A 24,409-nucleotide genomic window follows, 5' to 3' on the forward strand; every position below is an offset into this window, starting at 1 on the left:
TCATTACTCAACTCATATGAATAATTCATCAAACACTTGGGGAGCATAATTTATACATATGACTATACTACATCATGTATGTATTAAACACTTGGGGGGGCATAATTTATACCTAAAAAATATACCTAGTGATAAGTATACCGACAAGCCATGTCGATGGAATCAACATGATGACCGATGCACCGCATTGAGTTTGCATTGGTTCACTATAATTGCACTGAAAGTTGGGAAAAAATTATCTGTCAACACGATGGTCGGCGCGATGTGTCGAGATTGTATCGACCTAATATTTTGGTCACCTGAATATGATTCAAACGAGGTCTGAAAAATCTAAAAATTACCTAGAGTGACCTATTGACACACCTGATCATGATTCAATTCAAGGATCAATGTTTTAAGGTCATAAGGGTCATAAAATAGGATCACCAATCTATGAAGGCTAAAATAATTCTAAGTATAAATACTTAGCTAAAATTTCTAAGTCTGGAACCTTTTTTCAAGCTTGAACAGACTGAGTTAAGCTTAGGATTTTGCGGGGTCTTATTATTTATGTCTTTGATAGACGATGGGTTAAAGTCCCCAATGCTTAGAATTTGTTCATATCTTTTTTAGATAAGGGATTAAACTTCCCAATACTTGAGATGCTTTATATCTTTGAAAATCTATGGGTTTAAGTCCTTGGCTTTGAATTTACTTAGTGTCTTTGATAAATAATGGGTTGGAATCCCAAAAGTTCATAAAATAAAATGGATGATTGATGATGATCATGATATGTGTTATGTTGTATCTTTATTGTCTGCTTTGTCCTAACTTATTTGAAGGTTGTTTTGATGGGTACTATTGTGTTAGCTTGTGTTTATGCTTGCCTTACCCATCATTCGAGGATGAATGATCCTAAGTGGGTGATAATGAAACACCCAAGATCTTGGCTTTGCAAAAACTTTTGGTTTATGAGTATGTTGTCTAAGATACAATTGGACAGCCACTCGTACCCCTTGGATATGGGTCATATCTACTTCCCCTCCCATCTCATACCTTGAGTAGTCTAGAAGGGTGGAATTCTGCCCCCTATATGAGTGACCCCTCCTCAATCGTACCCTAAGTATATGAGTCATACCTAGGTAAGTCGTATAGAGGTGTATTAAAGCTTGGAGTGGACTATTTGGGGTATGGTTGATGGATATAAATTAGGGGTTTAATTATACCCTTAGGATATGATTAAAAGGTGCATGGTCATACCCTTGTCAGTGTGTGTGACCTAGGAAAAGCCTAGAGAACAAGTTAAGGTACCACTCTTACCCTAGGGTACGGTTCCATTAGTGAGTCATACCCCTAGACGAGTTCATTTTCTAGCTTTAAGTTAAGGCCTTATGGTCATTTCCCATGCCTAAAACCCTAAGTGCTCTCACTATATAAGTGCTTCTAGCCTTTTAAACATCCTTTTTGATGGATTAAACACCCTAAATACTCTCTCAAACTCATCTTTGAAGGATTGGAGGCTAGGGTTTTAAGGGTGATCTTCAAGGGGCAAAGTGAAGTCAAGTTCTTGGTGAATCAAGTTGTCTAAGGCATGTAACTCTTCCCTATTTAAATAAATCTAAAACCATGTATTTTACACTTGGATTAGTAAGTGTGCATGGTGATTTTGAAATCAAATGAAAAGGGGTTTGTTGCCTAATGATGAATAATTTTATTTCTTGCTTAGACTTGTGTTTATACATGCTATTAATGATGAATTGCATATGTGGGTGATTGTTGTATATGTATTAACATGAGGGTCTTGAGTAGCCCTAATCTTGATGATTTTTACCATAAAAGTAGCTGTGTTAAAGGTATGCATATAAGGTGTTTGTGAAAATATCTAAGTGAATTGTCTAGTTATATGTTGGTTCATAGAGGTCTTGGTTACCATAAATGAACTTGCATTATGTTGTGAACTAAGGCCTTGGGCCTATCTATTTGATTAATGGTTAATTTGGGTCGGCAAAGACCATGTGGTTATCTATGGTATTAATATGTAGTCTTGGTGGCTAGAATTACTAAATGGGTTTGAGTCCTTATTTATTGAATGGTATGGATATTGATATGTGATTAAGGAGGGATAGAGTCCAAAAGTCTATTGTTGATGATATAAGACATGTGTTGGTTCGTGGTCCAAGTCCACTTACCATATGAGTCGAATTGGTTTAAGGTCAAGTACATTTACTATACAAGGCGTGTCGTAGTTCGAGTCTACTTATTTTAAGAGGTGTGCCAGTTTGTAGTCCGAGTCTACTCACCATGGGAGTTGGTCTATGGTCCAAGTCCACTTACCATACTAGGTGTAGTGGTTTATGGTCCAAGTCCACTTACCATACAAGGCGTGTTAGTCTGTGGTCCAAGTCCACTTACCATACAAGGCATGTTGGTTTGTGGTCCAAGTCCACTTACTATATAAGGTACATCTGTTCATGATTTGTGTCCTCTTGCCTATTGTAACATAGAAACCCTATATGGATAATATGTAAGGTGGAAGCTTGGGAAGTCCTTCATTCTATGTCTCCTGAATGAATAATTCAAGAATGCATTTCATGACTTGTTCCATGGTTTGGCATATTGTGTAACCATATGTACATGTATATTCATATATGCCTATCTTACGCACATGTGATCGTATATGATATTTTGACATAGAATTGAATATATGCACTATTTTATCCTTATCCTTGGGTTACATACTAGTGCTCCAATTAATAATCCTCTCCAGATGCTATGTCCCCATGCGGCATGGGGGATGGAGCTTCATCTTTTTTTCCTGTGCAGTGACATAGTGTTTGGGTAGATCATGTGTGACAGTAAAGTGGTGAGCTTCCATTCTTTAGAAGACAAATATGTCATAATCTCTTTACCTTATGTTTTTGACTTAATGTTGGCTATTATCGGGGGCATGTCCCGACATATGTTCATATATTCAGACTTTGAATTTGTATAGAGGTATTGTGGATGACTGTGGACTTGGGTATCTTGGCTAGACTGGTGACATTAATGAAATGCTAGATATTTTTTAAGTTTTGACTATTAGTCTTATGTTTTTGTTATCCTATAATAAGGTCAAGATTTCCCGACCCTTGTGGTTGTTATGATGATGATTAGGTTGGGCTATTTGGGTGACCTTTGGTTCATGTGGGCTTGAGGTGCCCCTATGACATGGCCCTATTTTGGAGCATGTCAAGTCGGTATCAGATCCTAGGTTCATGGTTAGTTTGGTGTCCACAATAGTGTGTAAAGTAGAGTCTCTTTTATGGGTATGAAGTACTTATAAAATAGGAGCTATGAGACATTTTAGGAAATGTTTCCCCTTTTTGTGTTTCAATCAAGCTATAGAGTTTAAGGTTTTGGACACTTTTGATTCTCATTCGTTATCTTTCAGATCATGCTTTCAAGGAGATTTGATACTCAGGTAAACTCTTCAGTCCCAATTGGGGACAATGTGGATAGAGCATGTCCAACTTTTAGGATTCAGACTCAGGCTAGGGTTGCAGAATATGACCATCCTTGCAGGATTCCACCTGTCCCCACCAACCCTGCTTTTGAAAGTGACACTCCTTCTCATTTCCTTTAAGGGAATGCTTTTAATGTTGAGATTTGTTGGTCTATTTACCTCTTGACCCAATTGGTATCTTTACTATTCGAGTGTGGTGCTTCTTTTGATACATCCTATGAGACCAAAAGAGTTGGCCAATTCATGGTTTAACCCTTCTAAATTTATAGGTGTGAAAGTTGAGGAAGATCCCCAAAGTTTCATTGATGAAATAGAGAAGATCTTCCAGATTATGCATGTGTCGAAGGTGGAAGGTGTTGATTTTTCTTCCTACCAATTAAAGAATGTTTCATACCAATGGTACAAAGTGTGGTAGATATCTAGAGGTGTGGGTGCTAGTCCGGCCGAGTAGGAAGATTTCTCTAGTGTGTTCCTTGACCACTTTTCTCCACAAGAGTGGAGAAAAGTGAAAGCGAAAGATTTTGTGAATTTAAGGTAGGGTAGATGTCCATTAAGGAGTATTTCTTTAAATTTCATCAATTGTCAAGGTATGCCCCTGAGATGCTTTCTAGCATGAGAGCTAGGTTGCGTAAATTCATTATGGGACTGTCTCCCAAATTGGTCATTGAGAGTAAGACAGCTTTGTTGATCAGCAATATGAGCATCTCTAGGTTGATTATGTATACACAATAAGTAAAGAAAAAGAAAAATAAATAGGGTGAGATTAGTGAGAAGTAAGGTACGAGGTCTTGGCCTTCAAAGCTAAGTGAGGGACAACAATTTAGTGGTAGGTTGTCCAAGAGAAAGAACTGGGTGAGTGGTGATTCTCAAGCGAGTGGGGTCCAATTAGAGCTGACCTATCCCCATTGTAGATTCTGTGGTCAGCATCACCGTGGTGAGTATGAGAAAAAGAAGAATAGATATTTTTATTGTGGTCATATTAGGTACATGCAGCGAGAGTACCCTTCTTGAGTAGCTACTAGGCTAACAGAGCCCTTATTGCTACTTTATCTCCTCCTGTATCAAAAAGTGTTATCTCTACTTCTATTTATAGTACCAATGTTGGTCGGAGTTTTTTGTATACACTTGCTACTTACTAGGACTCTAAGGCATCTCCTAATGTTGACACAGGTATGTTGAGACTTTTCTCCCGTGATGTGTATTATTTGCTTGATCCAGGGTCTACTCTTTCTTATGTGACCCCGTGTGTGGCTGTGCATTTCGATTATGGTCCCAAGAGTCTGTCGGTTCCTTTTTCTATTTCTACCATAGTAAGAGACTCTGTAGTTCTAAGAAATCTATAAGGGGTGTGTGAAAGATGTTGGTAGTAAAGAAAGTCTTGTTGATTGATAGAGGTGGACATAATTGTATTTGATATAATTTGGGGGTGAATTGGTTGTATTTGTGCTATGCTTTCTTAGCTTGTTAGACCAATAAGGTCATGCTTAAAATTACCTAATGAGTTGATCACTGTACGGGAAGAGGTTTCTTTAGTGTCCAAAGGAAGGTTTGTCACTTATCTTAAGAGCCTAAAGGCTGATCCCAAAAGAGATGGCTTCGGTAAAGGTTCCATGGAGGAATCGAAAGTCCGAGGAAGCTACTTAAGAGGTAGAAGAGGACATGAAGTCCAAGTATCCGCAATTACTTTCTATTCTAGAAACTCATGCTTGAGATATGTGTTAGTGTTCATAATTTGGTTAATGTCTTTGATAGATGATGGGTTGAAGTCCCTGATGCTTAGAATTTATTCTTGTCTTTTTTAGATAAGGGATTAAAGTTCCTAATACTTGAGATACTTTATATCTTTCAAAATTGATGGGTTTAAGTCCTTTGGTTTTGAATTTATTGAGTGTCTTTGATAAATGATGGGTTGGAATCCCAAAAGTCGATAAAATAAAATGGACGATTGATGATGATCATAATATGTGTTGTGTTGTATATTTGTTGTGTGCTTTATCCTAACTTGTTTGAAGGTTGTTTTGATGGGTACTAATGTGGTGTCTTGTGTATAAGCTTGCCTTACCCATCATTCGAGGACGAATGATCCTAAGCGAGGGAGAATGAAACACCCAAGATCTTGTCCTTACAAAAACTATTGGTTTTTAAGAATATTGTCCAAGATACGATTGGGCAAGCCACTCGTACCTCTTGAATATAGGTCGTATCCACTCTCCCCTCCCCTCTTATACCTTGAGTAGACTTAGAGGGTGGTATTTTTTCCCCTATATGAGTGACCCCTCCTCAATCGTACCCTAAGTATATGAGTCATACCTAGGTGAGTCATATAGAGGTGTCTTGAAGCTTGGGGTGGACTGTTTGGGGTACAGTTGATGGATACGAGTTAGGGTCTAAATCTTAACCTTTTTATATGACTCAAAGGTGGATGGTCGTACCTTTGAAAGTGTGTGTGACCTAGGATAAACCTAGGGAATGAGTTAAAGTACCACTCGTACCTTAGGGTATGGTTTCCTTAGTGAGTCGTTCCCTTGGACGAGTTCATTTTCCATCTTTTAACTAAGGCCTTCTGGTCATTTCCCATGCCTAAAACCCTACTTAATCTCACTATATAAGTGCTTGTATCCTCCTAAACATCCATTTTGATGGATCAAACACCCTAAATACTCTCTCAAACTCATCTTTGAAAGATTGGAGGCTAGGGTTTCAAGGGTGATCTTCAAGGGGTAAAGTGAAGTCAAGTTCTTGGTGAATCAAGTTGTCTAAGCCATGTAACTCTTCCCAAAGTTAAATAAATCTAAAACCATGTATTTTACACTTGGATTAATAAGTGTGCATGGTGATTTTGAAATCAAATAAAAAGGAGTTTATTGCCTAATGATGAAAAATGTTATTTCTTGCTTAGACTTGTGTTTATACATGATATTGATGATGAATTGCATATGTGGGTGCTTTTTGTATGTGGATTAACATGAGGGTCTTGAGTAACCCTAATCTTAATGATTCTTACCATGAAACTAGCCTTGTTAAAGGTAAGCACATAAGGTGTTTATGAAAATGTCTAAGCGGATTGTCTAGTTATATGTTGGTGATGTTTTGAATTAGGGAAATGGACCAATAAGCAAGAATGATTGATAAATGATATCATGAGGGTATTGTGAGCCATGTATTGTATAATTAATGACCTTCTTGGTAGATGGCTAATAAGGGATTAAAGTTTTTAATCACAAAAATGAATTTGAATAGTGCATTAAACTGAAATGTGGTGAGAATGTGGTATAAGCTTACTAATGAAATATGAATAGTTATCTGGGTCTTAACGATCGTAAATTTAATTTATGATGAATTGAATCAGGGCATTTGGTCCATTGGGGTGGCTAGTGGACAAATAGTTTTGTGAAGGTCAAATGTGTGTCTATGGTATTGGACTTGGGGAAATGAATGAGATAAGATGTTGTTAACAAATATGAATATTTTGTAAATATTTAATAGAGGCATTATTGGCCATGCGAGGAGTAAAGGGATGTCTTTGATAGTTGGTTGGCTAAATGGGGCATAGTCCCTACAACATCAACTTGAATTGTGTTTGAATAAAAAAGTATGTATAAGAATAGTAATGAGGTTTGATTGGTTTGAAGAGGTCTTGGTGACTATAAATGAACTTGTATCGTGTTGTGAACTAAGGCCTTGGGCCTATCTTTTCTATCAATGGTTAATTTGAGTCGGCAAAGACCATGTGATTGTCTATGGTGTTAATATGTAGTGTTGGTGGCTATAATTACTAAACAGGTTTGAGTCCTTATGTATTGAATGGTATGGATGTTGATACGTGATTAAGGAGGTCTAGAGTTCAAAAGTTAATTGTTAATAATATAAGACATGTGTTGGTTTGTGGTCCAAGTCCAATTACCATATGAGGGATATTGGTTTATGGTCAAGTCCACTTACCATACAAGGCATTTTGGTTTATTGTCTGAGTCCACTTATCGTAGGAGGTGTGCCAATTTGTGGTCCGAGTCTACTCACCATGGGAGTTGGTCTGTGGTCCAAGTCCACTTACCATTCAAGAAGTATTGGTTTATAGTCCAAGTCTACTTACCATACAAAGCTTATTGGTTTGTGGTCCAAGTCCACTTACTATACAAGGCGTGTTGGTTTATGGTCCAAGTTCACTTACCATATAAGGTACGTTGATTCGTCGTTTGTGTCCTCTTACCTATTGTAATGTAGAAACCCTATATGGCTAAAATGTAAGGGTGGAAGGTTGGGAAGTCCATCGTTCCATGTCTCATGAATGAATGATTCGAGAATGCATGTCATGACTTATTCTATGGTTTGGCACTGTAATGCCCCAAGTCTATACCCCAGATTCTATATGGTGCTTACGACCCTGAAGGAACATAAGACATCCCATGAAACATATCTGCTGTGAGCACTGTTACATGATACTTTAATAAATATGGAAAATAAGCTGAAATGCCATAAGGTTCAAAATATGTAAATACTGATAAAATATATCGGCTGTGATAATATCTATAAAACTAAATAAAGGCTCAAAACTAGTCTCAAAACCCTCTGACTGAAACTATCTGAAAGTGAAGTTGATGGGACAATCCCCCAACTAACTCCATCTACTGAAATAATGAAATAAAAGAGTATCCTAGAATAATAAGGACTCACTACTAATCTACTGCCGCTGGATGAATCTGAGTCTATTTATGCGCGGTCGGGAACCTAAGCATACGAACCTATGATATGAGATATCATAGCACAAAGAAAGAGTATGCATCAGTATATGGAATATACTGGTATGCTAGATGAGGTAAAGATGAATGTAAGGGTTTATATGCAAAAATAATAATTGACTGTATGATATAGAGTAACTGAACATGAGAGTACATGGATTACTGATATTGCTGTAAATACTGAGTATACACTAATGTGCATAAAAATAAATACTGAGATTAAGCTTGTCTGAAGCTATGTCTTGAGTTTTGAGACTGAGTAACTGATATCTGAAGTTACTGATAACTGAGTTACTAATACTGATTGACTATATGTGATAGTCCTGCATCTGTAGAACTGAACTGAGTTATATTATGAAGACTGAGACTGAGACTGTAGGAGGTAATTATCTAACCTACATGCCCCAAATAAGATAACTGAGTTCGGGTCCAAGCTGTGACCTCAGTTGGAAGGGTGTCAGTACCGTGCCATGGGTAAAGACACTGAAAAGTTACCCTCATCTGACAGGTACTGTAATGAGAATGGTGGAACCATCACCTGGCAGGTTAAAACACCTAATCAACCCTAAACTGCTAAGTTTAATGTCTCAACCAACTCTAGCTACGTAGTTCTGGAATGCAAGGATTTACTTCTAGAGATCACACCCTCTACTAGCAGGTGAGCCTCCATCCTTAGGTTCACTTGGTGCGGAATCATACTCCCGACTGAAATACATTAAACTGAGCATACTGAACCGTACTGGACTGATATTAAACTTACTAAGTTTTCCTGAGTTTGGCAACTGATGGAGTTCTATTGAGTTCTGTAACTGACTAAGAGTACTACTGATCGTGACATGACTAAGATTCTGTAACTGATATTGGCTCTAGGTACACAACTAAATTGTCGGGTATTAAATACCCCCAAGACTCGAGAGCATGAAAAATAAAGCATTATATATTTTCAAAAATCATAACAATGTATAGTTGTCCATAGTTCACTCATAGAGGCATTTAATCAAACATTTGTAATGCATCTACTTATACATGAATGGGGAATACATGCTATCATGTTATAATGGCACTATTTCATTCACATGGGCATTTTATCAAACACATGGGGAGCATGTTTAGGTTATACAATAATCAAAACATATAGTTATCATGGCTACATCAATCAACTTGCAAATTGAAGGGTTTATCATGAAGATCATGTAATTCAACACATACAATGATTTATTTCATCAAAGCATGTAATTAAATCATAGACTAAAACCCAATAATAATATTAACATGAATTCAATTTAATTATTGCATGGAAGTTCATAATTCAACAATCTTATATTTTGAAAATGGATTCGTGCACTCTATGGGTGAAAGGAACCCATAGATGAACACCTAACATACCTTAATTTATGAGTTTCTAGACGATCTTGGTGAATCCCCTGAGATTGCTCTGGTTTTCTGTAAGTTAGGGTTTGTAGTTTTGAGAGAGAATGCTTTTAATTTGGGGATATATTGAGTGAGTAATGACTTAAAACATTTTTAGGGATTAAATCCCGTATCTGGGCATGTTAAAATCATGGGAAAAGATTGTTTTAGCCCTGGAAGAAACATTTAATTTCCATCAATATTTTTCAAAATAGGCATCTGGCGTGATGCGGTGCTATCGCGGCATATCTATAGAAATTGAGAACTGGGAAAATTCATGGTGGCGCAATGTGGTAGGATCGCGTTGCCACATTGGTTGGGACCTGGAAGTTCACCGCGATGCGGTAGAATCATGTTCATACCCTGGAAATGGACAATGGTGAAAATAAGTTATGGTACGATGCGCCGATATCGTGGTACCTCACTGGAAACTGACAATTGCCATTTTGACATACTCTGTGATGCGTTACTGGCCAGAAGGATGGTGTTTAGTGACTGGAAATTAAAATAGCCCTACTTCTTACCCGGTTATTTGATTTAGAAGAATTTTTATCGTTGGAAAGCTAATTAAATTTCCTACACAATGGCAGGCTTTAAACTGAACAATACTGAGCGTTTCAAAAATTTCATAAAGGATAACTCATGAACTAAGAGTTAAGTTAAGCTTGAGAATTACGGGGTATTACAGGCACGTTGTGTAATTCATTAATGGAGAACCATTATTTGAAGCTTGGGAAAGGTTTAATGGAAAGTTAGCCCTATGCCTAAATAATGAGATCCCAGAAAAGATGCTCCTCGAGATTTTATTTAGGGCTTTTGATCCATTAAATAAAATGGTGGTGGATAATGCGGTGGATGGTTCTATAGTGAGATTGCATCATCTTTCATCTTTCCAATTGATAGGAGAAGTATCAAAACAAAATTGGGGGTAGATTACCCAAGACATCAAAGCTTCCAAAAACCCTTCTACCATATCCATGGCAACTAACGAACAAAGAAAATGAGAAAAAGAATAGGAGGAAAACATGGCCAAAATGATGACCCAACTTGATCTCTTGACGAAACATGTTATGGATGTACTAGGAAAAATTGTAAATGCCATAGCATCGTAATCATATGAAGAGATTGAAGAGGCAAAGAAGTTTGATGAAGAAATCCTATACATGGCAAACTACTCGGGGGTTTCCCGCCCCGCCTATCAAAGGCAAGGTGGGAACCAAGGTTGTATGGATCATGAGTGGGATTGAGATTGGAGAGATCGTGAATGTGACTATAATCATAATGTCACTCCTCATGATCGATCTAGATCCAAGGAATCTAGTGCCATTGACCTCAAAAATTTTAAGGTCAAGGATATGTTAGCATGGATCTTGAATAGAGTTGAAGGCACGGACAAGATGGTCTGTGAGTTGAAGGGTGATTTCTCCCACCTCTCTTAAATGGTGGTGTCTCACTCTACTTCTATCAATCAATTGGAGAGCCAAGTGGGGAATATATCCAAGCAATTAAATACTAGACCTAGAGGTGGAATTTTAAGTGAAACAATTGCTAACCCTAAGAACAATGTGCAAGTAATAGCAACTGTCACAAGGAGTGGAAGAGCACTTGAGGAACCTTTTAGAGGAGACGTGAGTAAGAATATGAACAAGGCCAAAGCAAAGGAGGTGACACCTCTAATAAGAGACATAAATAATGAGAAAGAGGTGAACGAAAGAGAGGAGGAGGTGGTTGAAGTTGAAGGGCCACAAGTTGAAGCAAGAACAACCATCCAAGTTCCTTCCCCATTTCCTCAACATTTGAATAAAAAAGAGGAAAATGAAAAAGTGAGGAAGTTCATGGACAAACTTAGCAACCTCTTAATAAATATCCCATTGCTTGAATCTATCCAAGAGATCCCGGGATACGCTAAGCTGATGAAAAAGTTGATGTCAAAGAAAAAACTTATTAAAGTTGATACTATTGAAGTCCCTCATGGATGTAGCGCTATCATGGATAGTAAGGTTGCAAAAAAAAAAAGATGACCCTAGAGCATTCACTATCTCTTACACAATTGGGACACATAAATTTGCAAAAGCTCTATGTGATCTTTGTGCGAGCATCAACATAATGCCTTTTGTCAAATACAAGAAACTTGGTATATGAGTATCAGTTACTGATGATAAAGAGTAACTGAACATGAGAGTACATGGATAACTAATACTGCTGTAAATACTGGGTATAAAAAAATATGCATAAAAATAAATACTATGACTAAGCTTGTCTGAAGCAAAGTCCTTAGTTCTGATATTGAGTAACTGATATATAAAGCTACTAATAACTGAGTTACTTATACTGATTGACTATATCTGACAATACATTCTGAAGACTAAGACTTAGACTGTGGGAGGTAATCATCTAAACGACATGCCCCAAATAAGATCACTGAGTTGGAGTCCGACCTGTGACCCCAGTTGGAAGGGTGTCAGTACCTTGCCATGGGTAAAGATACTGAAGAGTTACCCTTATCTGATAGATACTCTAATGATAATGGTGGAACCCTTATCTGGCAGGTTAAAATACCTCATCAACCCTTAACTGGCAGGTTTGATGTCTCAACCTGCGCTGGCTATGTAGTTCTTGAACACAAGAATTTTCTTCTAGAGATCACACCCTCTACTGGCAGGTGAGACCCCATCCTTGGGTTCACTCGGTGCTGAATCATACTCTTAACTGAAAGACACTAAACTGAGTATACTGAACTGGACTGGACTGATACTGAGTTTACTGAGTTTACTGAGTTTTCCTGAGTTTGGTAATCAACTGAGTTCTACTTAATTTTATAACTGACTGAGAGTACTATTGATCATGACACGACAAAGATTCTGTAACTGACACTGGCTCTAGGCACACAACAAAATTTTCGGGTAATAAATACCCCCCAGGAATCGATAGCATAAAAAATAAAGCATTATATACTCTCGAAAATCATAACAATGTACTTGTCCATAGTTCACTCATAGAGGCATTTAATTAAACACTTGTAATGCATCTACTTATACATGAATGGGGAATAGATGCTATCATGTTATAATGGCACTATTTCATTCACATAGGTATTTTATCAAACACATAGGGAGCATGTTTAGGTTATACAATAATCAAAACATATAGTTATCATGGCTACATCAATCAACTTGCAAATTAAAGGGTTTATCATTAAGATCATGTAATTCAACACATACAATGATTTATTTCATAAAAGCATGTAATTAAATCATGGACTAAAACCCAATAATAATATGAACATGAATTCAATTCAATTCATGCATGGAAGTTCATAATTCAACAATCTTGTATTTTGAAAATGGATTCATGGACTCTATGGGTGAAAGGAACCCATAGATGAACACCTAACATACCTTAATTTATGAGTTTCTTGAAGTTCTTGGTGAATCCTCTGAGATTGGTCTTGTTTTCTTGAAGCTAGGGTTTGTAGTTTTGAGAGAGAATGCTTTTAATTTGGAGATAAATTGAGTTAGTAATGACTTAAACATTTTTAGGGATTAAATCCCATATCTGGGCATGTTAAAATCATGTGAAAATACTGTTTAAGCCCTAGACGAAACATTTAATTTCCATCCAAATGCGGCGCTATTATGCCGTGTCTCTAGAAATTGTCAACTGGGAAAATTCATGGTGGCGCGACGTGGTGGTATTGCGTTTCCACTTTGGTTAGGACCTGGAAGTTCACCGCGAAGCGGTGGAATCGCGTTGGTACACTGGAAATAGATAATTATGAAAATAAGTTATGGCGCAATACATCGGTATCATGGTACCTTACTGGAAACTGACAATTGCCATTTTTACATACTTTGCGATGCGCTACAGGCTTAACTGATGGTGTTTAACGATTGAAACTTAAAATATCCTTAACTTTTTACTCGTTTATCGGATTTAGGCAAATTTTATATCGTTGCAAAGCTAATTCAATTTCCTATACAATGGCAAGTTCTAAACTGAAAAATACTGAGTATTTCAAAAATTTCATATTGGATAACTCATAAACTGAGAGTTAAGTTATGCTTGAGAAATACGGGGTATTATAATATCTCTCCCTCAGAAACATTCATCCTCGAATGAGACTGATAAAGTTGAGACCTTGATAGACTGAGTTTACATACTAAACCTGCACATCTGATGCATGAATACATGACTGAACTACTGACAAACTGGGTTTTCATACTAAACATGTATATCTGATGCATGAGTATATGACTAAACTGGTTCATGAATGTATGACTAAATATGCAATGGTAATAGATACCAAGTTATAATTATAGCTGAACATAGAACTGAGTAGAGATAAGGAAGACTATCACCTTAAGTTGGATTTGAGGTTGTGAAGAAGAGGTGAGGATACTTGGTCCTCATATCTGCTTCTGCTTCCCAAGTAGCTCCCTCAACGGATTGATTTCACCAAAGAACTTTTACTAATGATTTCTTTGCTCCTCAGTCTGCGATTTTGAAGATCGAAGATCTGGACTGGAACCTTTTCAAAAGAGAGGTTATTCTGAATATTTACATGCTCTAAAGGAACTAAGACTGCTGGGTCACCAATGCATTTCTTTAACAAGGAGATGTGGAATACTAGATGTATTGAGGATAGATTTGAAGGCAACTCAAGCTTATAAGCTGCCTTTCTGAAACGGCTAAAAATTCTGTAAGGACCGACATATCGGGGACTGAGCTTTTCTTTCTTGCCAAACCTCTTTACTCCTTTCATGAGAGGGATTTTTAGGAACATAAAATCACCGATATTAAACTCAAGATCCTTTCTCCTCATAGCTGCATACAATTTTAATCATCTCTGGGTAGCCCTAAGTCTTTTTGTAATCAATTGGACCTTCTTTAAGGCATAAAACACTAGGTCAGTCCCTACTACTGCGGCCTCACCTACCTTGAACTATTCAATTGGAGATCTGTATATCCTTCCATAGAGAGCTTCAAATAGAGCTATCTGAATACAAGAATAATAGTTGTTATTGTATGCAAACTCGATCAAAGGCAAGTGGTCATCCCAACTACCCTTAAAATCGACAACGCATGCTCTTAGTATATCCTCTAGAGTCTGAGTGGTCCTTTCTGCTTTACCATCTGTCTGAGGGTTGAAGGTTGTACTTAGATAAACCTGGGTACCAAGACCCTTTTGGAATGATTTTCAGAAATAAAGGTAAATTAGGTACCTCTATCTGAGATAATGGAAACTGGACTCCTTGTAACTTGACCAACTCCCCGATATAGAGTTTGGCATAGTCCTCGGCTGAATAGGAAGTATGAACTGGTAAAAAATAAGCCGATTTGGTCATCCTGTCTACGATAACCCATATATAATCATACTAACAATGAGTACGAGGCAAATCCATCACAAAGTCTATGTTTACTTCTTCCCATTTCCATATGGGAATACTAAACTCCTGCATGGACCCACTAGGTTTTTGGTGCTCAATTTTAACTTGCTGGAATGTAGAGAACTTAGGTACAAACTCTACAATATACCTCTTCATCCCACTCTACCAATAGATCTCCCACAGATCGCGGTATATCTTACCTGGATAAATAGAGTAATGCGCACCATGCGCTTCTGCAAGAATTTATTGCCTCAAGTCATCTACACTTGGCACACATAAATGACCTTGGAAATGCAATAAACTATCTCCCCCTTGGGAGAAAAACTCTACTTTTTGATCTCTGACTGACTCTTTCATCTTAACAAGACTAGGATCTCTATTTTATTTTTCCTCCACCTCAGAAACTAGAGAGGATTCAGAACTGTTCCGTACCTATACACTACCTTCTACTAAATCGACTAAGCAGAAACCTAGTCTGGCAAGCTGATGAACTTCTTGAACTAACTTCTTCTTACTGACCTCAACATAAGCAACACTACCCATAGACAATCTACTGAGAGCATCAGCCACTACATTGGCTTTGCCGGATGATAAAGAACACTCATGTCATAATTTTTCAATAATTCTAACCACCTTCTTATATGTAAATTTAAATATTTTTGATAAAATATATACAACAAGATCTTGTGATCTGTCAACATATCTACATGCACCCCATACAAATAGTGCCTCTAAATATTTAAGTAAACACTACAGTTGCTAACTCAAGATCACAAGTTGAATAATTCTTCTCATAGGGCTTAAGCTGTCTAAAGGAGTAGGCTATGACCTTACCTCTCTGCATTAGGACATAATCCAAACCTACTTTGGATGCATCACAGTGCACAACAAACCCATCTGAACCATCTGGTAGAGTCAAAGCTGGGGTTGAGGCGAGTCGAGTCTTCAAGTCCAAAAAACTCTTCTCATAAGAATCTGACCACTGAAACTAACTTTTTTTATTAAATCTAGACATGAGCGATGCAATAAATAAAAACCCTTTAATAAACCAACGGTAATAGCCAGCTAAACCCAAGAAATTCCTGATATCTGATGGAGAGATGGGTCTAAGCCAGTTTCTTACCACTTTGGTCTTTTGAGAATCAACCTTAATACCATCAACGGAAATAATATGACCAAGGAATGCTATTAACCTTATCCAAAATTCACACTTACGAAATTTGGCAAACAAATGATGAATTCTGAGAGTCTGAAGTACAATTTTGAGGTGATCTGCGTGATTATTCTCTTTATGGGAATAGATAAGAATGTCATTTATGATGACTATGATGAACCTGTACAAGTACTGCTTGAACACTTAGTTCATCAAGTCCATGAAGGCTGCTGGGGCATTAGTAAGACGAAAGGATATGACTAGAAACTTGAAGTGACCATATCGGGTTTTGAAATTTGTTTTCGGAATGTCACATTCTCTGACTCTGAGCTGATAATAGCCTGATCTGAAGTCTATCTTTTAAAAGTAACTAGCACCCTGAAGTTGGTCAAATAAGTCATCGATTCTGGGAAGTAGATATTTATTCTTGACTGTGACCTTGTTCAACTGACGATTGTCAATACACATTCTAAGAGAACTGTCTTTCTTACACACGAATAAAATTGGTGTGCCCTATGGGGAGATCCTGGGTCTTATGGATCCCTTATCTAGGAGATTTTTAAATTATTTTTTTAACTCTCTAAGTTTTGCTGGAGCCATTCTGTATGGTGGAATAGATATAGGCTGAGTATCTAGAAGAAGGTCTATTCAGAAGTCAATTTTCCTAATGGGAGGAACTCCAGGAAGATCTTCAGGAAACACATTCGAGAATTCATTTACTACTGGAACTGACTCAAGACTGGGAGTTTTTGAGTTAGATCTTTGACTCACACAAGATGGTAGATACATCTCTTGGATATTATCTTTCTCGCTTTAAGGTATGAAATCAATTGACCCTTAAGATCTGTGGTACTACCCCTCTATTCAAGGACTGGTTCATTTGAAAACTGAAAATGAACTATTCTGTTTCTATAATCAACTGAGTCATAGCATGAATGGAGCCAATCTATACTGACAATGATATCAAAATTTGCCATTTCTAACTCTACAAGGTCTGCTGAAGTAACTTTTTGAGATATCATAACCGGATAGTTCCTGTATACCCGTCAGGCTATGATAGATTTACCAACTGGGGTAGAAATTGTGAAAGGCTCTGCTAAAATTTCTGGACTGACTCTAAAGTTAATGGCTATGTAAGGAGTTATGAAAGATAAAGAAGCTCCTGGATCTAGAAAGGCATAAACATGTAAATGGAAGATCTGTAACGTACCAGTGACTACATCAGGAGAATTTTCTTGATCTTGTCTATACTGAAGTGCATAAAGCCTGTTTGGGTGTTGCCCACTGGTGGCACTGAAAGTGGTACCCTGCTGATTCGGGTGACCTAACTGAGCTGAAGAATGAGTATGCTGACCTTGAGAACCTGACTGAGGACAATCTCTAACTTTGTGGCCTGGCTTTCCACACCCAAAATAAACATCACTGCCAGCTCAACAGACACCCCTGTGGTTTCTGCCACATGTCTGACAAAGAGGATTTATTCTAGCACTGCTGACACTACCCTGAGATTTAGAGCCTGGCGCCCTATCATTGTTACTATTTTTGAACTTAGGTGCTGGAGCACTGAATGAGGATGGAGCTGGAACTGAAGATTTTGGATGAAACTGGGAATGGTTACTGCCCTCTAACTTAGGTTGATTAAAATTAAAGTTACCTATTCTAGATCTCTTGTTCTTCCTCGATCTCTCTTTGATCTTAGCCTCTTCTATCTGTTGAGCATAGACCAAGATCCTGGATATGTCCATCTCCTTAATCAACATCGTTGTCCTGCACTCCTTAACCACACTATCGGATACCCTAGATACAAACTTGCTCATTCTAGACCTACTGTCTTCTACTATATAGGGAGTATACCTAGATAACTGAGTAAACTTAAGAAAATACTCTCACACACATACTGCCCTACCTGAGATTTATGAACTCTAAAACTTTGGCTTCTATCAGCTCTAAAGGAAAGAATCTCTCTAGGAAAGCAGTAGCAAAATCTTCCTATAGTATGAGCTCTACATCAGTGCCCCTGTCTACCTTCCACTACTTAAACCATGTATGAGCTACATCTTGTAGCTGATAGAAAGCTAGCTCAACACTCTAACTGGAAGTCACTCCCATGATATCTGTGACTTTCTAAACCTGATCAAGGAACTTCTATGGATCATCTTCTGACTTAGATCCTGAGAATAGGGGAGGATTCATTTGGGTGAAGTCCCAAATCCTGGCTACAGCAGTATTGGCCACTGATTGGCCGAAATAGCTACTAGCCATTTATTCTGAGATACTACAGAGTTGGCTAGAGTAGTGAATACAACTCTGAATTATGCATGGGCGACATGCTCATCCAAGGGATTGACCTGAACAGGCTAAGGTGCTGACTGATTTTCGGTTCTCCTTTTGTTAATCTTTTTAGGAGGTATGTTTTGTAAGTAAAAAGAAGGAAATAGATTAGACTGAGAGTTTAACTTGAGCTCATTTTCACTCACATGACATGAATACATAAAGAAAGGAAACTATTTCCTAAAACATCTTATAGCCTTCTCTCCATAAGTGTGGCGCACAACACACCCATGCATAAAACTCTACTAGATGTGGCTTTCAAACTTCTTAGGACACTGTTGAACCTTAGGCTTTGATACCAAGTTTGTAACACCTCGAGTCTGTACCTTGGATGCTATACGGTGCTTATGACCCCAAAGGACCACAAGCTAACCCATGACTGATATCTATTGTGGGCATTGAAACATGATACTGTAATAAATGCAGAAAATAAGCTGAAATGCCATAAGGTTCATAATCTATAAATAATGATAAAATATATCATCTGTGATAGTATCTGTAAAATCAAATACTGACTGAAAACTAGTTTGAAAAGCCTCTAACTGAAATTATCTGAAAGTGGAGTTGATGGGACAATCCCCCAACTAAATCCATCTACTGAAATAATGAGTCTACTGAAATAATAAAATAAAAAAATATCCTCGAATAATGAGGACTCACTACAAATCTACTGCTGCTGGCTAAATCTGAGTCTATCTATGCGCGGTCGGGAACCTGAGCGTCCGAACCTAGGATATTAGACATCATAGCGCAAAGAAAGAGTATGTGTTAGTACGTGGAATATACTAGTATGCTAGAGGAGGTAAGGCCAAATACAAGGGTTCATATGCATGAATAATAGCTAACTGTATGATATTGAGTAACCGAATATGAGAGTACATATATAACTATTACTGCTATAAATATTGAGTATGCACTAATGTGCATATAAATAAATATCATGGCTGAGCTTTTACTGAAGCTGAGTTTTGAGTTCTGATACTGAGTAAATGATAGCTAAAGTTACTGATAACTGAGTTACTAATATTGATTGACTATATCTGATAGTCCTGATTCTGTAGAACTGAACTGAGTTCTATTCTAAAAACTGAGATTGAGACTGAGACTGTAGGAGGTAATCATCTAACTGACATGCCCCAAATAAGATAACTGAGTTAGGGTTCAACCTGTGACCCCAGTTGGAAGGGTATCAGTATCGTGCCATATGTAAAGACACTAAAGAGTTACCCTCATCTGACACGTACTCTAATGAGAATGGTGGAACCCTCATCTAGTAGGTTAAAATACCTTATAAACCATCAATTGGCAGGTTTGATGTCTCAACCTACGTTGGATACGTAGTTCTGGAATTCAAGGATTTTATTATAAAGATCACACCCTCTACTGGCAGGTGAGCCCCCATCCTTGGGTTCACTGGGTTTTGAATCCTACTCCCAACTGAAAGAAACTGAACTGGAATAGACTGATACTAAGCTTACTGAGTTTTCCTGAGTTTGGTAATCGTCTAAGTTCTATTGAGTTTTGTAACTGACTGAGAGTACTACTGATCATGACATGACTGAGATTCTGTAACTTACACTGGCTCTAGGCATGCAACTAAATTGTTGGGTATTAAATACCCTCAGTACTCAATAGCATGAAAAATAACGCATAACAATGTATACTTGTTCATAGTTAACTCATAGAGGCATTTAATCAAACACTTCTAATGCATCTACTTAGACATGAATGGGGAATACATGCTATTATCTTATAATGAAACCATTTCATTCACATGGGCATTTTATCAAACACATGGGGAGCATGCTTAGGTTATACAATGTTTATTGACTGAAACTTAAAATAGCCATACTTCTTACCCGATTATCGGATTTAGGCTAATTTTATATCGTTGGAAAGATAATTTAATTTCCTATGCAATGGGAGGCTCTAAACTGAAAAATACTGAGTGTTTAAAAAATTTCATATTAGATAACTTATGAACTGAGAGTTAAGTTAAGCTTGAAAATTACGGGGTATTACAGGCACGTTTTGTAACTCATGAATGGAGAACCATTATTTGAAGCTTGGGAAAGGTTTAATGGAAAGTTAGCCCAATGCCCAAATAATGAGATCCCAGAAAAGATGCTCCTCGAGATTTTCTATAGGGCTTTTGATCCATTAAATAAAATAGTGCTGGACAATGTGGCGGGCGATTCTATAGTGAGATTACATCATCTTACAGCCTTTCGATTAATAGGAGAAGTATAAAAAAAATTAGGGGTGGCTTACCCGAGACATCAAAGCTTCCAAAACCCCTTTTACCATATCCATGACAACTAACGAACAAAGAAAACAAGAAAAAGAAAAGGAGGAAAACATGGCCAAAATGATGACCCAACTTGATCTCTTGATGAAGATGTTATGGATGCACCGGTAAAAGTGGTAAACAACGTAGCACTAAAATCTTATGAAGAGGATGAAGAGGCAAAGAAATTAGATTAAGAAATCTGATACTTAGCAAACTACTCGGGGGGTTCCCACCCCGCCTATCAAAGGCAAGGTGGGAACCAAGGTTGGATGGATCATGAGCGAGATCGGGATTACAGATATCATAAATATGACTATGATAGTTATGTCTCTCCTTACGATCGAGCTAAAGCCAAGTAATCTAGTACTATTGACCCCCAAAAGTTCAAGACTGAGGATATTTAGCAAGGATCTTGAATAGAGTTGATAGAACGAACAAGATGGTCCGTGAGTTGAAGGGTGATTTCTTCCACCTCTCTCAAACGGTGGTGTCTTACTCTACCTCTATCAAGCATTTGGTGACCCAAGTGGGGAAAATATCCATAAAATTAAATACTAGACCTAGAGATGGACTTTTGAGTCACACAATTTCTAACCCTAAGATTGATGTGCAAGTAATAAAAATTATCACAAGGAGTGAAACAGAACTTGAGAAACCTTTAAGAGGAGACGTGAGTGAGAATATGCCCAAGGCCAAAGGAAAGGAGATAACGCCTCAAAGAAGAGAGGTAAATAATGAGAAAGAGGTAAATAAAAGCAAGGAGGAGGTGGTTGAAGTTGAAGGTCCACAAGTTGAAGCAAGACCAACCATCCAAGTTCCTTCCACATTTCCTCAATATTTGAATAAAAATAAAGAAAATGAAAAAGTGAGGAAGTTTATCGACAAACTTAGCAACCTATCAATAAACATCCCGTTACTTGAAGCTATCCAAGAAATCCCGAGATACGCTAAGTTGATGAAAAAGTTGACGTCCAAGAAAAAACTTGTTGAAGGTGATACTATTGAAGTCACTCATAGATGTAGCGCTATCATGGATAGTAAGGTTGTAGAAAAGAAAGATGACCCCGGAGCATTCACTATCCCTTACACAATTGGGATGCACAAATTTGCAAAAGCTCTATGTGACCTTGGTGCGAGCATCAACTAAATGCCTTTTATCATATACAAGAAACTTGGTATATGAGTATCAGTTACTCATCATATAGAGTAACTAAACATGAGATTAGATGGATAACTGGTACTACTGTAAATACTGAGTATGCACTAATGTGTATATAAATAAATACTGTGACTAAGCTTGTCTGAAGCTAAGTCCTGAGTTTTGATTTTGAGTAACTGATATCTCAAGTTACTGATATTGATTGACTGTAACTGACAATCCTGATTCTATAGAACTAAACTGAGTTCTATTTTGAAGACTAAGACTGAGACTGTGGGAGGTAATCATCTAACGGACATGCCTCAAATAAGATAACTGAGTTAGAGATCAAACCTGTGGCCCCAGTTGGAAGGGTGTTAGTACCGTGCAACGGGTAAATACACTGAAGAGTTACCCTCATCTCACAGGTACTCTAATAAAATGATGGAACCCTCATCCACCAGGTTAATACACCTCATCAACCCTCAAGTGGTAGTCTTGATGCTCAGCCTTGCTAGCTACGTAGTTCTGGAAGGCAAGGATTTTATTCTAGATATCATACCCTTTACTGGCAGGTGAGCCCCCATCCTTGGGTTCACTCGATGCTAAATCCTACTCCCGACTGAAAGACATTAAACTGAGCATACTAAACTTGACTGGACTGATATTGAGCTTATTGAGTTATCCTGAGTTCGGTAACTAACTGAGTTCTATTGAGTTCTATAACTGACTAAGAGTACTACTGATCGTGACATGACTGAGATTCTATAACTGACACTGGCTCTAGGCACAAAGCTAAATTTTTGGGTATTAAATACCCCCATGCCTCGATAGCATGAAAAATAAAGCATAATATATTTTCAAAAATCATAACAATGTATAGTTGTCCATAGTTCACTCATAGAGGCATTTAATCAAACACTTGTAATGCATCTACTTATACATGAATGGGGAATACATGCCATCATGTTATAATTTCATTATTTCATTCACATAGGCATTTTATCAAACACATGGAGAGCATGCTTAGGTTATACAATAATCAAAACATATAGTTATCATGGCTACATCAATCAACTTGCAAATTGAAGGGTTTATCATGAAGATCATGTAATTCAACAGATACAATGATTTATTTCATTAAGGCATGTAATTTAATCATGGACTAAAACCCAATAATAACATGAACATGAATTCAATTCAAGCATGAAAGTTAATAATTCAACAATCTTGTATTTTGAAAATGGATTTGTGGACTCTATGGGAGAAAGGAACCCATAGATGAACACCTAACATACCTTAATTTATAAGTTTCTTGAAGTTCTTGGTGAATCTCTTGAGATTGCTCTTGTTTTCTTGAAGCTAGGGTTTGTCGTTTTGAGAGAGAATGCTTTTAATTTGGGGATAAATTGAGTGAGTAATGACTTATAATATTTTTAGGGATTAAATCCCATATTTGGGCATGTTAAAATCTTAGAAAAAGACTATTTTATCCCTGGATAAAACATTTAATTTCCATCAAATTTTTTCGAAAGGGGCATGTGGCGCGACGCGGCACAATCGTGCCGTGTCTCTAGAAATTGCCAACTGGGAAAATTCATAGTGGCACGATATGGTGGTATCACGTTGCCACTTTGGTTGGGACATGGAAGTTCACCGCGATGTGGTGGAATCACATTGGTACACTGAAAATGGATAATTGTAAAAAAAAGTTGTAGCGAAATCACTGATATCGCGGTACCTCACTGGAAACTGACAATTGCAAGTTTGACATACTCTGCAATGCACTACTTCCCTAAATGACAGTGTTTAATGACTTAAACAAAAAATAGCCATACTTCTTACCCGATTATCGAATTTAGGTGAGTTTTATATCGTTGGTAAGATAATTCAATTTCCTACACAATGGCAGGATCTAAACTGAAAAATACTGAGCGTTTAAAAAATTTAAATTACATAACTCATGAACTGAGAGTTAAGTTAAGCTTGAAAATTATGGGGTATTACAGGCACGTTGTGTAACTCATGAATGGAGAACCATTATTTGAAGCTTGGGAAAGGTTTACTGGAAAGTTAGCCCAATGCCCAAATAATGAGATCCCAAAAAAGATGCTTCTAGAGATTTTCTATAGGGCTTTTGATCCATTAAATAAAATGGTGGTGGACAATGTAGTTGGCGGTTTTATAGTGAGATTGCATCATCTTGTAGCCTTCCGATTAATAGGAGAAGTATAAAAAAAATTAGGGGTGGCTTACCCGAGATATCTAAGCTTCCAAAACCCCTTATACCACATCCATGGTGATTAGCAAACAAAGAAAATAAGAAAAATAAAAGGAGGAAAACATGGCCAAAAAGATGACCCAACTTGAGCTCTTGATGAAGCATGTTATGGATGCATTAGTAAAAATAGTAAATGCCATAGCATCAAATCTTAAGAAGAGGATGAAGAGGCAAAGAAATTGGATGAAGAAATATGATA

This window comes from Capsicum annuum, chromosome 3, assembly GCF_002878395.1.
Source record: "Capsicum annuum cultivar UCD-10X-F1 chromosome 3, UCD10Xv1.1, whole genome shotgun sequence".
Classification (NCBI taxonomy): Eukaryota; Viridiplantae; Streptophyta; class Magnoliopsida; order Solanales; family Solanaceae; genus Capsicum; species Capsicum annuum.